Consider the following 13,947-nt stretch of genomic DNA (forward strand, 5'->3'; position numbering starts at 1 on the left):
TTTTTATGTTCAAAGAATTCTATGAAATTTAAACACACTCTTGTAAGAGGACCAATTATATCTACGCATTTCCACAAGTGAGTCATGCGGACAACCGAAAATGACCTCAAGGTATCCAGAGCCCCTTGAAGCTCCACTCATGAGCACATCAGAGATGGCCTGGGACAAGGGGTATATTGCTTTATTGCATACCTTGCATATTTAAATGAATACAATAAACCCCTTTTAAAAAGTAAGGCACATGAAAAGTCTTCTGTGCAAGTTCTGTATTATTTTAAAATTCCTATTGGCTAATAAAAGTATTTCCACTATAGAATTGGAGCTACATAGAAAAGCACATGATAAATGTTTGACATGCAGAATACCTGAAACATCATCATATCTTATCTCATGGCACAATTAAAGAGTCCAAAATCAAATGCCTGTATCTGAATAACAATATGACTATTGTTCCAACTGCAAAAATGTTAATCAGATTATCCACATATGTACAGTTGGGTCCCCAAATATTAACTATATAAAGACAACTGCATTTGTGCTCCGTTTCACTAACGGTAAGAGATTTGGCATTTTCAGTCTTTTTTTTCCGTAAGTCAGGTTGCTATTTATAAAGGGCCAGTGTTATACGATGCTGAAGACCATGGAGAGATACTGTTCATATGACACCTGAATCCAGCCGTCCTGATCTGTATCGTAGTGTCTGAATATATCTGTCAGTCTCTGCAAGACGATGCAGCCCTGGATGAAGTCGTCAAAGGCGATCTGTCCCCGTCCTTGTCTGTCAAACTTGCGAATGAGGACGTCATGAAACTGGTCAGAGATCCGGTAGCCAAAACCTGAAAGTGCTTGCTTGAGCTCGTTCTTGTCAATCATCCCCGAGTTGTCCCTGTCGTAGGTGCAGAAGACATTCTGCCAGTCCGTGATGTACTTCCAGACGCCTGTGAACTCGCTGAAGTTCACACCAGCCTTGTTCTCACGGTCAAACATTGATGTGATTGACCTGACAGTCACAGGATTAAATGGAGTCCAGGTGCCATTGGAGAGTGCTTGCTGAAGCTCATTGTCAGATATCACCCCGCTTCTGTCTTTATCAACCCTCTGGAAGACGTTCCACAGGAAGCTCTGGTCCGGCAGTGCCGCGCCCACGGGTGGGCCAGGGCTTGGGCCGGTCCAGGGCCCAGGCGGTAGGGGTAGGCGGCCATGGGCCCAGGGGTGCGGCTAGAATGGGGAGTCAGAGGCGACACGGAACTAACAGTCCTACTCTTAAAATCTCATTTAACCTTAATTACCTCTTAAAAGCCTTATCTCCAAATTCAGTCACATTGGGGGTTGAGGCTTCAACATAAGAATTTTGGAGGGATACAAACATTCAGTTCATAACTTATAAGTGGGAGCACAATAGGGTTTGAGCATAGAGTGTTGCAGGAAGACAATATAGAATGGAGAGCCCTATTTCTTTCAAGGATTTGAACATGATTCAATTAGAGGTAGGGAGGGTACCAAGGCAAGCTGGAGTTTAGACTTTATCCAAAGAGCAATAGTAATGACAAACCATTAAAAGACTTTCACAACAGAAGGGGCATGATAAAACTGAATTCTTGAAAGATCTTGTTACAGGGAAAATAGATTGAGAAAGAGCAGGACAGAAGGCAGACAATCAAGGATATTGTAGTTTTAGGGTGTAACAATGAGGACAGAGAGAATTGGACAGATTAGAGATGGTTAGGGGGTCAAAACAGTAGGACTTAGAGATAATTGACCACTGTAGAAGGAGAGAGAGGTGTCAAAGATGGCACCCAAGTTGATGACTTGGACTTCCCCAGCACTTGGCACTGGAGGAGACAGGAGCAATATACAGAATACAAAGACAGAATTATCACTGTGGCCCAAGGAGGGCAGTGAGAAAACTTTCCCATAGTTGCTAACTGCCCCCAATCATAGCTGAGTCTCTGACAACCAGAGCTTTTTGTCACTGACCCTGCCTTTTATAGCCACCCTTAAAGTTTAAAGGCTAGTAACACCTCACTGGTGTTTATTAGCTTTTACCAATTTCCACATAGACTTGTGTTCTGAATATTCCTTTTGGGAACTCTAGAGCTATGAAAAGCAGATCTCTTTGATCTTGTCAGTATATGTTGATTGGCTGAGCAATCTTGAAGGAAAGAGATCTTAGATTTCTTTTCTGAAATATACCTAGATGAAGAAGTAGTTATCCAGGCCAGTGTGGCTCAGTGATTGAGTATCTACCTATGAACCAGGAGGTCATGGTTTGATTCCTGGTCAGGGCATATGCCCAGTGTGGGGCATGCAGGAGGCAAATGATCAATGATTTATTTCCTCATTGATGTTTTGATCTCTCACTCTCCCTCTCCCTTTCTCTGAAATCAATAAAAATAAAAATAAAATAAGTTTTAAAAAGTAGTTAAGTACTGTAATCCTAAGAAAGATGGGATATGCAAATTGACTGTAACTTAACAAAAATGGCAGTGCCCACAGCCAATAAGGAGGGAATATGCAAATTGACACGACAAGGCCAGAGGCGGAAGGCAGCTCCGGACCAGAGCGAAGGCGGTGCCGGCAGCCAGGGGAAGGAAGGCCTATTCTTGCATGAATCTTCGTGCATCGGGCCACTAGTAACAATAATAATGATTAATGTTATTGAGGCTTACCTAGTACTGGGCTAAGACATATAATATATATCAAATTTAATCCTGACAACCACCCTTGTTGATATGTACTATTATTATCTCACCTTGTAGGTAAAGACACTGAGATTTTGGGTTTAAGGGAGTTGCTAGCTCAGAGGTCAAACTGAGACAGATTAACTCATGACACTCCAGTCCTGATTTTTCTGCCATTTTGTCTCTCCAGTTTTACCTCTTATGGTTTAACAATTGAGATGTAACTTTAAACATCTTATTTGTCCATTAAATTGTTAGAATTTATACTATGATTTACAATAACTTTCTTGTTATTATAATAATGGAGGCTTATTGTGAGAAATTTGAAAAATATAAAAGAAATAAAAATAATCCACAGTCCTACCACCTAGAGATGTCTGTTATTATAATTTTTATGTATTTCATGACAGCCTTTTCAGTACATATTTTGTATAGTTGAGGTAAGGTTTTATACATTTTAATCATGCTTTTTTATTTAAATTATAAATATAATCCTGTTTCCATGCTATTAAACATGAATTACAAGTGTTATTTTCAATGGCTGCAAAATATTTCAGTAAATGGATATATTATAATTGATGTAACCATTCAAGCATTTTTGAACATTTAGTTTTTTTCTCATTTTTTTTACTACTATAAATAATACATTTGGTATTTCAAGTTATTTCCTTTAAAAATATCACCAGAAGTGTAATTATTGTTTGGGAAAGGGTAAAGCTTTTTTAAGACTTTTATTACTTTTTAAAGAATGTAATAATAGACACTCCCATCAGTAGGAAATGACAGTCTCTGCTTCATCAAACCTTCAGCAACACTGTGTATTGCTGATCTTTAGATCTTTGTTAATAATTTAAGTATTTTAATAATATTATTTTAAATTCATATTTCCTTTGACTACAAATAACATTTACTCGTCCCATTATCATACATCTTTAGGATTGTTTTTAACTTAAAATTGTTTTTCCTTTCCTGTCTCATTTCCATTCACATATTCATTTATTAAATACATATTTATTGAGCAACTATTATGTGCCAGGCCCTATTTGCAACTCTAAAATACACAGTAGACAAGATAAGTCAGGTCTCTACTCTCATGATGCTGATGGTCTAGCAGTGGTTGGCAAACTCATTAGTCAACAGAGCCAAATATCAACAGTACAATGATTGAAATTTCTTTTGAGAGCCAAATTTTTAAAACTTAAACTATATAGGTAGGTACATTGTTATTAACTTAATTAGGGTACTCCTAAGGCTTAGGAAGAGCCACACTCAAGGGGCCAAAGAGCCGCAGTTTGCCGACCACGGGTCTAGGGAAAAGGCATTTAGTATATGGGTTAGCCCAGGCCACATAGCTCAGTTGGTTAGAGCATCATCCCGATACCCCGAGATTGTGGGTTAAATCCCTGGCCAGGGCATATATAAGAATCACCCAGTAGCCCTGGCCAGTGTTCTCAGTGGTTAGAGCATTGGCCCACACACCAAAGGATCCCAGATTCAATTCCTGGACATGGCCACATACCTGAGTAGCAGGTTTGATCTCCAGCCCTGACAGGGTGCATAAAGGAGTCAAGTAATCAATTTGTCTCTTTCACATTATTGTTTCTCTCTCTTTTCTCCCCACTCCCTCCCTTTCTTCCACTCTCTCTAAAAAGCAATGGAAAAAATATCCTCAGGTGAGGATTTTTTTAAAAAAGTCAACCAATGAGTGCTTAAGTGCATAAATGAGTAGAACAACAAATTGATACATCTCTCTCTCTTTCTCAAATAAAAAAATTAAAAAATTTTTAAAATTAATTTGATGGGAAAGGGCTATACAGACTACTTCTTTAACAGGGGTAATATAATGAAGCAATAGAGCAAAGTTCTTAAAGTTTTTGGTCTCGGGAACCCTTTACATTCTTAAAAATTATTGAGGATCCCAAATGTGGGTTATATCTATCAATATTTACTGTGTTAGAAAAAAACTGAAAAAAATTAAAACACAAGAACACTTAAGCACACATTTTATTAATAGCCACCGGAGAGAGGTCATCACCCATGTTGTGACCTCTGGAAAACTCCACTATACACTCATAAGGGAATGAGAATATAAAGACAAAGGATGACTTTGTATGATTACAAAAACAGCTTTGACCTCATAGACTCCTGGCAGAGATCTTGAGGACCCTTGGAATCCCTGACTGTACTTTGAGAGCCACTCTGATGGAAATAATACTGGTACATCATAGATGATCAATAAATTAATAGTGATACTTTGGATTGGGTGGTTAGAGGAGGTCTCTCTGAGGATATGACATTTAATTCAGGATCTAAGGGATGAGAAAGAACAATAGTGTATCAAAAACAGAGCATTCAGTTTGTGAAAATTCATCAAGTCATGGGTATGTACATATACAATACATATACATAGACATATATATTTGGGCCCTTAAAATTTCTGCCTCTGAATTTGGGGCACCAGATGGCCAAACAACAAGTTCTTATTTTCAGCCTTTCATCAAAAAATTGATGTCCTACAACTGAGTGGACTACTTTTCTTTATTCATTTTAAAAATCTGAATTTATTTTTAAATAACCAAATTAAATAATATTAATGAAAATTTGAAACACATTAACAAGGTAAAAATCTTAAACTCTAATGTAAGTATTAAGATTTTGCCTATTTCCTTTTTAAAAAAAAATAGGCATACTTTTACCTGGTACAATTAAATATAATATTGTATCTTGCTTTTTAAAAAAATTATTTATTGAAAAAAGAGAGAGAGGAAGGGAGAGAGAGAGAAATCTTGATTTGTTGTTCCAATTATTTATGCATTCATTGGTTGATTCTTGTATGTGCCCTACAGGGATCAAACCCACAACCTTGGCATATCAGGATGATTCTAACCAAATAAGCTACCTGGCTGCTTTTTTAATTTTTGTAACTTATAATTTGCTTATTCACTTATTTAATTATACTTAACTAGAGGCCCGGTGCACAAAATTTGTGCATGGGTGAGGTCCCTAGGCCTGGCCGGTGTTCAGGGCCAATTGGGGCCAGGCCGATCAGGGCTGGGCCAGAGAGGAGGCAATGGTTGCTGGGCTGGGCGTGGAAGGAACGGACGCTGGATGCTGACATGGCCATCGTCGGCACTCTGCCGCCACATAGTTCCCTGCAGTGGGCGGGCAGCAGGCTGATTGGAGCCTGTCAGCAGTGGGGGGAGGGACAGGGCACAGGAGGTTGGCTGCCAGCCCCGAGGAGGGAGCTGGCCCTCGGCCCCCTGGGAAAGGGGCTGTGTCCTCCACCACCCACCCCTGGTTCCCCATCCCAGCCCAGGGGTCAAGGGGAGGAACTGCGGGAGGTTGGCTGGCTGGGGGAGGGTGGCTGTGGGTGCACACTGACCACCAGAGGGAAGCTCCTGTATTGAGCGTCTGCCCCCTGGTGGTCAGAGCACATCATAGCAATCGGTCATTCCAGTCGCTTAGGCTTTTATATGTATAGATAATTTATTATCCCCTCCCCCCTCCTACTAGAATATGTACTAGTACTACAACAACAGGGTATGGGTTATACTTATTTTATTCACTAATATCTTTCAAGTGCTTAGAATAATACCTGGTACATCATAGATGATCAATAAATATATAGTGTTGATTGAATGTTAAAAATATCATGTATATATCTTTTCATATTGCTGTCATCTTCTAACTGTCCCTTCAAATAGATTCTATTCTTTAATCTTGAGGAAAGTAATTCAAAATAAAAGCCTCCTACTCAGTATTTTATATTTCACACTTCAAGATACCATTTTATTATTAATACTCTTTAGCTCAAAAATTGGTTCCAAACTCAAATACCTATAAGCTTAGGCAATTAAATAAGTTAACATATGGGGTGTGAAAGAGGTCAATATGGAGTAGTGGGTTCTGTGGAAAATTTGAGAGTGCCTCTCCTATCATATCCAGAGAAGGCAGCAGCCATCAATTCTAACCAATAGCCACCTAAGAATTAGAGCCCAGTGTTGCCAGATCATCTGATTTTTCCTGAGAATAATGAAATTTTAAATTTTATCTCTATGCCTTTGATCTTTAATGTTGCCAACTAAATCCAGTTTTTTTAAAGCACTGAAGGTCTACCCATGTAGCCAAACAAAATGAATCCAGGGAAACAATAATATTCTACTTCATACACAGGAGAATGGCTTTTATATATATACTAGAGGCCCGGTGCACAAAAATTTGTGCACTTGTGGGGGGGGGTCCCTCAGCCTGGCCTGTGCCCTCTCGCAGTCTGGGACCCCTCGGGAGATAACGACCTGCTGGCTTAGGCCTGCTCCCGGATGGCAGAGGGCAGGCCCAATTCCTAGGTGCAGCCCCTGGTCAGGCTCAGAGCAGGGCCGATTGGGGAGTTGGGGCACCGCCCCCTGTTGTGCACAGAGCAGGGCGGATCGGGAGGTTGCGATGCCACCCTCAGTCACGCTCAGGGTAGGGCCGATTTGGGGGTTGGGGCACTGGCCCCTGTCACACTCAAGGCAGGTTCGATGGGGAGGTTGCAGCGCCACCCCCTGTCACTCACAGCAGGGCCCATCAGGGGGGTTGGGGCTCCGTACCCTGTCACGCACAGAGCAGGGTCGATCAGGGGGTTGGGGAGCTCCCCTCTGTCACGCACAGAGCAGGGCCCATCAGGGGGTTGGGGAGCTCCCCCCTGTCACGCACAGAGCAGGGCCGATCAGGGGGTTGAGGAGCTCCCCCCTGTCACTCACAGAGTAGGGCCGATAGGGGAGTTGGGGCACCGCCCCCTGTCACACACAGAGCAGGGCGGATCAGGGGGTTGGGGCACCGCACCCTGTCACACTCAGGGTAGGGCCGATGGGGAGGTTATGGCTCTACCCCGTCACACACAGAGCAGGGCCCGTGGGGGGCGGTTGGGGCGCCTCCCTCTATCACCCACAGAGCAGGGCTGATCAGGGGTTGGGGCGCCTTCCCCTGTCACAAACAGAGCAGGGCGGATAGAGAGGTTGTGGCCCCGCCCCTGTCACACACAGAGCCACAGGGCGATCAGGGGGTTTGGGCGCTGCCCCCTGTCACGCTGATCCCGGTGCCGGGGAGGGCTCGCGGCTCTGCTGATCCCGGTGCTGGGAGGCATATTACCCTTTTACTATATAGGATAGAGGCCTGGTGCACGGGTGGGGGCTGGCTGGTTTGCCCTGAAGGGTGTCCTGGATCAGGGTGGGGGTCCCCACTGGGGTGCCTGGCCAGCCTGGGTGAGGGGCTGATGGCTGTTTGCAGCTGGTCACACCCCCTTCAGGGTTGGGGTCCCCACTGGGGTGCCTGGCCAGTCTGGGTGAGGGGCTGAGGGCTGTTTTCAGGCTGGTGGGTGACTGAAGCTCCCAACTGCTCCTTTTTTTCTTTTTCTTTTTTATTCTGGGCCAGCTTTAGCTCTGAGGCTTGGCTCCAGCTCTGAGGCCTCGGCTGCTGAAAGCAGGTATCTGGTTTGTTTGGGTTCTATAATCGAAACACTGTTTCAACTCCAGCTCTGAGATCCCGACTGGCTGAAAGCAGGTTTCTGGGGTTTTGTTTAGCTTCTATATGTGTAACAATGTTTCAAACTGCAAGCTCAGAGGCCGGCAGCGGCAGGAGGGGAACGTTGGAGTCCTCCGTCACTGAAGCAAGCAAGCCTCATGTTCGCTTCAAGCTGCCTGGCTGCCGGCCGCCATCTTGGCTGGCAGTTAATTTGCATATCGCGCTGATTAGCCAATGGGAAGGGTAGCGGAGTGACACCAATTTGCATGTTTCTCTTTTATTAGTGTAGATACTAGAGGCCCAATGCACAAAATTCGTGCAAGAGTAGGCCTTCCTTCTCCCGGCTGCCAGCACCGGCTTCCCTTGCAGCCCCTGCATTGTCCAGGGGATGTCTGATCTAATTAGCATATTACGCTTTTATTATTATAGATGTTTAAAAAAGCAAACAGACAACCAAAACAGAAAATAAAGGAGTGTTGACAAGCATGTGGAGAAATTGGAACCCTTGTTGTTTACTGGTGGGAATGTAAAATGGCACAGCCTCTGTGGAAAACAGTATGAGGTTCCTCAAAAAGCTAAACATTTACCAAAGCTAAACAGTTACCAAATACTCCAGCAATTTCACTACTGGGTATATATCCAAAAGAAGTGAAAGCAAGGTCTTGAAATATTTGTATATCTATACTCATTGCAGCATTATTCACAATAGCTAAAAGGTGGAAGCAGCTCAAGTGTCCATTGACAGATGAATGAATAAACAAATGTGGTGTATACATATAATGGAATATTATTCAGCCTTAAAAAGGAATAAAATTCTGACATATGTTACAATATAGATGAGCCTTGAAGATATGTTATATAGAATAATCCAGGCATAATGGGGCAAATATTGTATGACTCCACCAGAATTGGCAAATTCATAGAGACAGAAAATAGAAGGTGGTTTTACTAGGGGCTGGAGGGAAGTGGGAGAGGAGTTAGTGTTTAATTGGTACAGAGTTTCAGTTTGGGAAGATGAAATCTTAGGGGGGATGGATGGTGGTGATGGTTGCACAATAATGTAAATGTAATTAATACCACTAAACGGAACACTTAAAAATAGTTAAAATAGTAAATTTTATGGTATGTTGCATTTTATAAAATTTAAAAAAAAAAAAAGAAAAAGGAATTAATCCAAGGGAATTCACCTCCAATTTGGGACCTCTGCTTAAGCTCTCTATATAGATTTTGTATCAGCAAACTTTTTTTTTACAATCACTTGTGCAATTACTGTCATATGCGATTACAATGATTTGATCTTTTGTTTTGTGATTCACTTTATAGTGAATAGGCTGCCACAGAAGCAAATGTATCAAGAGATAAAATAAACACTAGATCAGGATGTTATAGAAGAAATTAAAATGCTGACTTGATATGGGCTTTTTACCACGCAACAGTTAAGAGCCTTTGAATCCTATTATTCTATGAATGTGTTTGATGGCATACAGTCTTTTAGAATAATTTGCCTTCCAAATTCCATTTCTGTAACTACCAGTGATTCTATTTGAAATGCCTAACTTCTCTGTGATTTTTGTCATCCAAATAAAGACACTATTACTTGCAAACAAAATGAGCTAGAATGTGCTTTAAGCTCCTTGAACTAATATTGTGTAAGTAGAAAAAAATAACTATTAACACCATCTCGTGCTATGAAAGACTCTCAACAGAGTACAAACTAAAAAAGAAAAATCCATGAGAGTAATAAAAAAAATAAGATTTTTTAAATTATGGGGAAGGTAAAGGTATCAAACCAGTTAAAATTTCAGTTTTGTTTTTCTAATGTTCCAAATGAAAACCTCATAGTTAGTATTCCCATAAACAGAGTCTCCACTTTGGCAAGAAGAAACAAAAATTAGTTCAAAATAATAATATTATTAACATGGCAGATCTTAAGTCCAGTTGATTTTAAAAGAAAGAAAAAACAATCTGATAGATTACAACAAATTGCAGCAAGTTCCCAAAGGGTGTCTGACATTTTATCTCCTTTTTCTCTCCTGTTTGCTTCACTTCAGAAAGGTCTAATTTTAACTGTCAGCAAGAAAATGCTGCACAGCTTTAGCAAATCAAATACTTTTTATCGAAGGCACTATCTGGGGAGAATGAGGCTAACTAAAAGATTAGATGGAATTTAATTTGTAATCCAGAAATGTATTCTTAACAGGAGTCCTTTAAATAGCAGATACCATTTTTTTTTATGATTAATGTGGGTGTTAACCCCAACCCACGTCTCCTCCTCTGGGGAAGAGCTCTGTAATTCCTTTAGCAAGATGATGCTAAGGGAAGCCGGCCTTTGTCCAAGCTGACCTACAGGGCATCTGCTGAGTTTTTAAAAAGTTGAGAGAAATATACATTTTACATCTTGTAAGGCCAAAGGGGCAACAGAGAGGAAAGAAGAGCACAGATTATCTTTTCTTTCTTTTTAATCTGTTATTGATTAGTATGTCAGTGAAATTAGAGTATTTCTTTTCTGACATATTGGTGTACCTTTGTTTAGTGGATTGGGAGCCTCTAAAACAAGGAAAGATGACCAATTCTAGATTGAAAAGGCAGGCATTGTAAGTCAAGTTTATGGTTTGTTTACTTAGGTAGGAATTAGAAATGCATCTGAAACAGAATAAAGTTTGTCAAACTCTTTAACTAAGGGAGGGAGAATAAACACCTACATGTTTAGAATCAATAATGTGATTCTGAATCAAAACAAACAACATTTAATTCAAGTTGCTTATCTATTCTCAAAGTGAAAAGAAGAAAAAAAAAAGAATCAGCAAACGAACTACCCCTCCCTCTCTTTTTACTCCAACCTTTGAACAGTGTGAGGTAGAGAACATTTTTTTAGGTAAAACACAGTTGACACTAGCAATTTCACATGGTTCAAGCTTCACATTGCTTTTTCAAATCATGAAATTTTAGAATATCTGAGCACATTATATATAGATGACCAGATGTCCCCTTTGTAAGACCATAATGTCAACTCTAACATTTTAGGCTATGGGCTTTGTGAAGAGCCGTATATGCTCTTGGAAATATGCATGTGGATATATACTTCCTGTTAAAAGAATTCACCATTGTCTTGTTCTGTTAATACAACAACTAATGCAGTAACGTAGGGATAAGTGAAAAGTCACGTGGTGTGTCAAGATACAATATGATCTTCCACTTTTCAAATGCCTTTGTAAACATTTTGGCTTGTGTGGCAGGCTAGAAGAAGCAGACCTACCAGGGCTCTCAGTCTTGCCCTGACTTACTTGTGTCTCAGTGAATCCTGAAGAATGTGCTGTGACTCTTAGCATATCAAAGGGAAGGCTCAAGCCCTTGGCATTACTGTGAAATGTAATTTACACACCACTTTGTATGGTAGTAGAATGCTACAGTGTGAAGCTCAACAAATTGAGCCTTCTACGAAGAATGCTCTCAATGAGATTCCAGACCTGCAGTCACACACTGATGTTCTCAGTTGTTAAGTGATTTACTTTGCGGATCCTTTCCATTTGTCGACCATTTGAGAATAGACTCCCAGTCTTTAAGATTCTAATTCCAAGCGCCTGGCTAAAATTAGAACTCCTAAACATGTGCTAAGTGCCTTTCATCTCTATGACTAGAAAATAAAAGGAATCCAGGAGCATTAGGAAGGAGGATAGAGACCTCCCTATTGATTAGATAGAAATTAGAATAGTTTGGTCACTTATTTATTCCTCCTCTAATTCTGCCACTTGGGTGGAAATCCAAGTCACTCTTAATTTCTCTTATTTTAGCAACATGTAATCTGGCTAATTTGTTCAAGAATTAAGTTCCAAATCAAACATCTTCTTTTAAGCCTAGGTTCATGTTCTGTTCAAACATCTGGATAAGTTGAGGAAGGGGGAGGAAATATATCGACTCTCTGGATGACTCATCTCAGAGAGCACAATATCTAAGCAGGTGGAAACACTGCTTGAATCAGAAGCATTAATCTGCCTGCTAATGGACCATTTATTTGCATTTCATTTTCCTTGGGGAAACAAGTTCAATGTCAGTCTTTCTAATTTTGAGTGCAATGTGCATATCTGTTGATATTTAAAGAAAAGAGCTGCATACATCCAGGTATTCACCTCCCTAAGCTGCATAATTGGTTTCAAAATAAAAAGATTATCAACTAAATGACTCACACAAGGTGCAAACATTTATTTGATAAAATGATGAATACACTGCAAATATCTATTCAAAGCTTTTAATAAACTGATGGATATGCTAAACATTAAATTGCAAAAGGAGTCCCAAAGTTTAAATTGCATAAAATTCCGAGTTGCATTATTCCAAGGGAATGAATAGGCAAGCCTGCCCACATAGCTGGTCCAGAGTTCTATGGGTCCAGCTACATGAATCTTCACTGTTCTGGTTCCCTCTAATTTTGTGCCACTAACCTGGTGGTGATTGTCTAATCTGGTTTAAATGTCAATGGGAACAATTTTGGGACTTTCTATACGCAAGCATCATTCTGAGAATCTCAGCTTTGGCTGGTGCCCCATTCATTTGTATGATTGAGTAGATTAGGCAAGAAAAATATTGGAGTTGCAAGGCTGTCCTTTTTGATTGAGTTGCCTGCTTTATCCATCCCAATTTGAGAATGCAAGCTAGGCAGAGAATGAAAGCCAATCATCAATTGCATAAAATCCTAATTAGCAGGATCATAGGATTTTATTATCAATACTAGAGGCCCGATGCACGAAATTCATGCAAGAGTAGGTCTTCCTTTCCCTGGCTGCCGGCACTGGCTTCCCTCTAGCACCCAGGACCCAGGCTTCCCTGGTAGCCCCAGCTTCATCAGGAAGGTAGTCTGGAAGGACATCCAGTCTAATTAGCAAATTATGTTTTTATTATTATAGATTCTTTTAAGAGCTCTTAAGGCTTTTGAGCATCAGATTTGTACTCAAAAGTATATTCTTTCATGTCAGTTTTTTTGTAGGTCAACACCCGGTTTTTTAAAAATAGCTAACATATTTGATTTTTTTGCATGGGTTACTTCAACCCTATAAGGTAAATAGGCTTTTATTTCTATTTTAAAGGTGAGAAAACTTGAGGCCCCGAAACGTAACTAAGTTGATCAAGTGTGAGTTTTCAAGGGCTGCTGAACCAAAGTACCAAAAACTTGGTGGCTTAAGACAACAAATATTTATTGTCTCACAGTTCTGGAGTCTGAAAGTGTGAAGTTAAGGTGTCAGCGTCTGAAATCTATAGGGGAGTTCTTCCTTGTCTCTTACTAGCTTCTGGTAATTCCAGGTGTTTCTTGGTTGCAGAGGCATCACTCCAATCTTCCTCCTTTCAACCCATCATCACAGAGCGTTCTCACTATGTGTCGCTGTGTCTTCAAATGACAATCTTCTCATAAACACACCAGTCATATTGGATTCAGAGTCCAGCCTACTCCAGCTATTGATGGATCAATACTTTAGGTCAGTTCCAGAATATTCCAGTGTATTCCTTTTCATACCTTTGAGAATAAGAAGGGACAGTTAACATGCATATTGCATCAGACAAGTGAAAAAAATATAAATTACACATACAATGATAATGAGTCCTCTAAACATTTACTAATGCATACTTTTGTTTTCTTTTAATGTCAGTAATCTTTATTTAGTATTTATTGTACACAGGTATTTTAATAAATACTTTAAAAATAAAAGGCTTGGGCCATTTGGTCATTACAGTAATCTGATGAGGCAGGAAATATTATTGTTCTCATTTTACA

General features: G+C 40.4%; 1 pseudogene; it reads right to left on the reverse strand.

Annotated features, from left to right (window-relative positions):
- Positions 1–422: 422 nt before the first annotated feature.
- Positions 423–1,235, reverse strand: LOC102436836 (annotated as a pseudogene).
- Between the last annotated feature and the right edge of the window lie 12,712 nt (positions 1,236–13,947).

This window comes from Myotis lucifugus, unplaced genomic scaffold (assembly GCF_000147115.1).
Source record: "Myotis lucifugus unplaced genomic scaffold, Myoluc2.0 scaffold_15, whole genome shotgun sequence".
Taxonomy (NCBI): Eukaryota; Metazoa; Chordata; class Mammalia; order Chiroptera; family Vespertilionidae; genus Myotis; species Myotis lucifugus.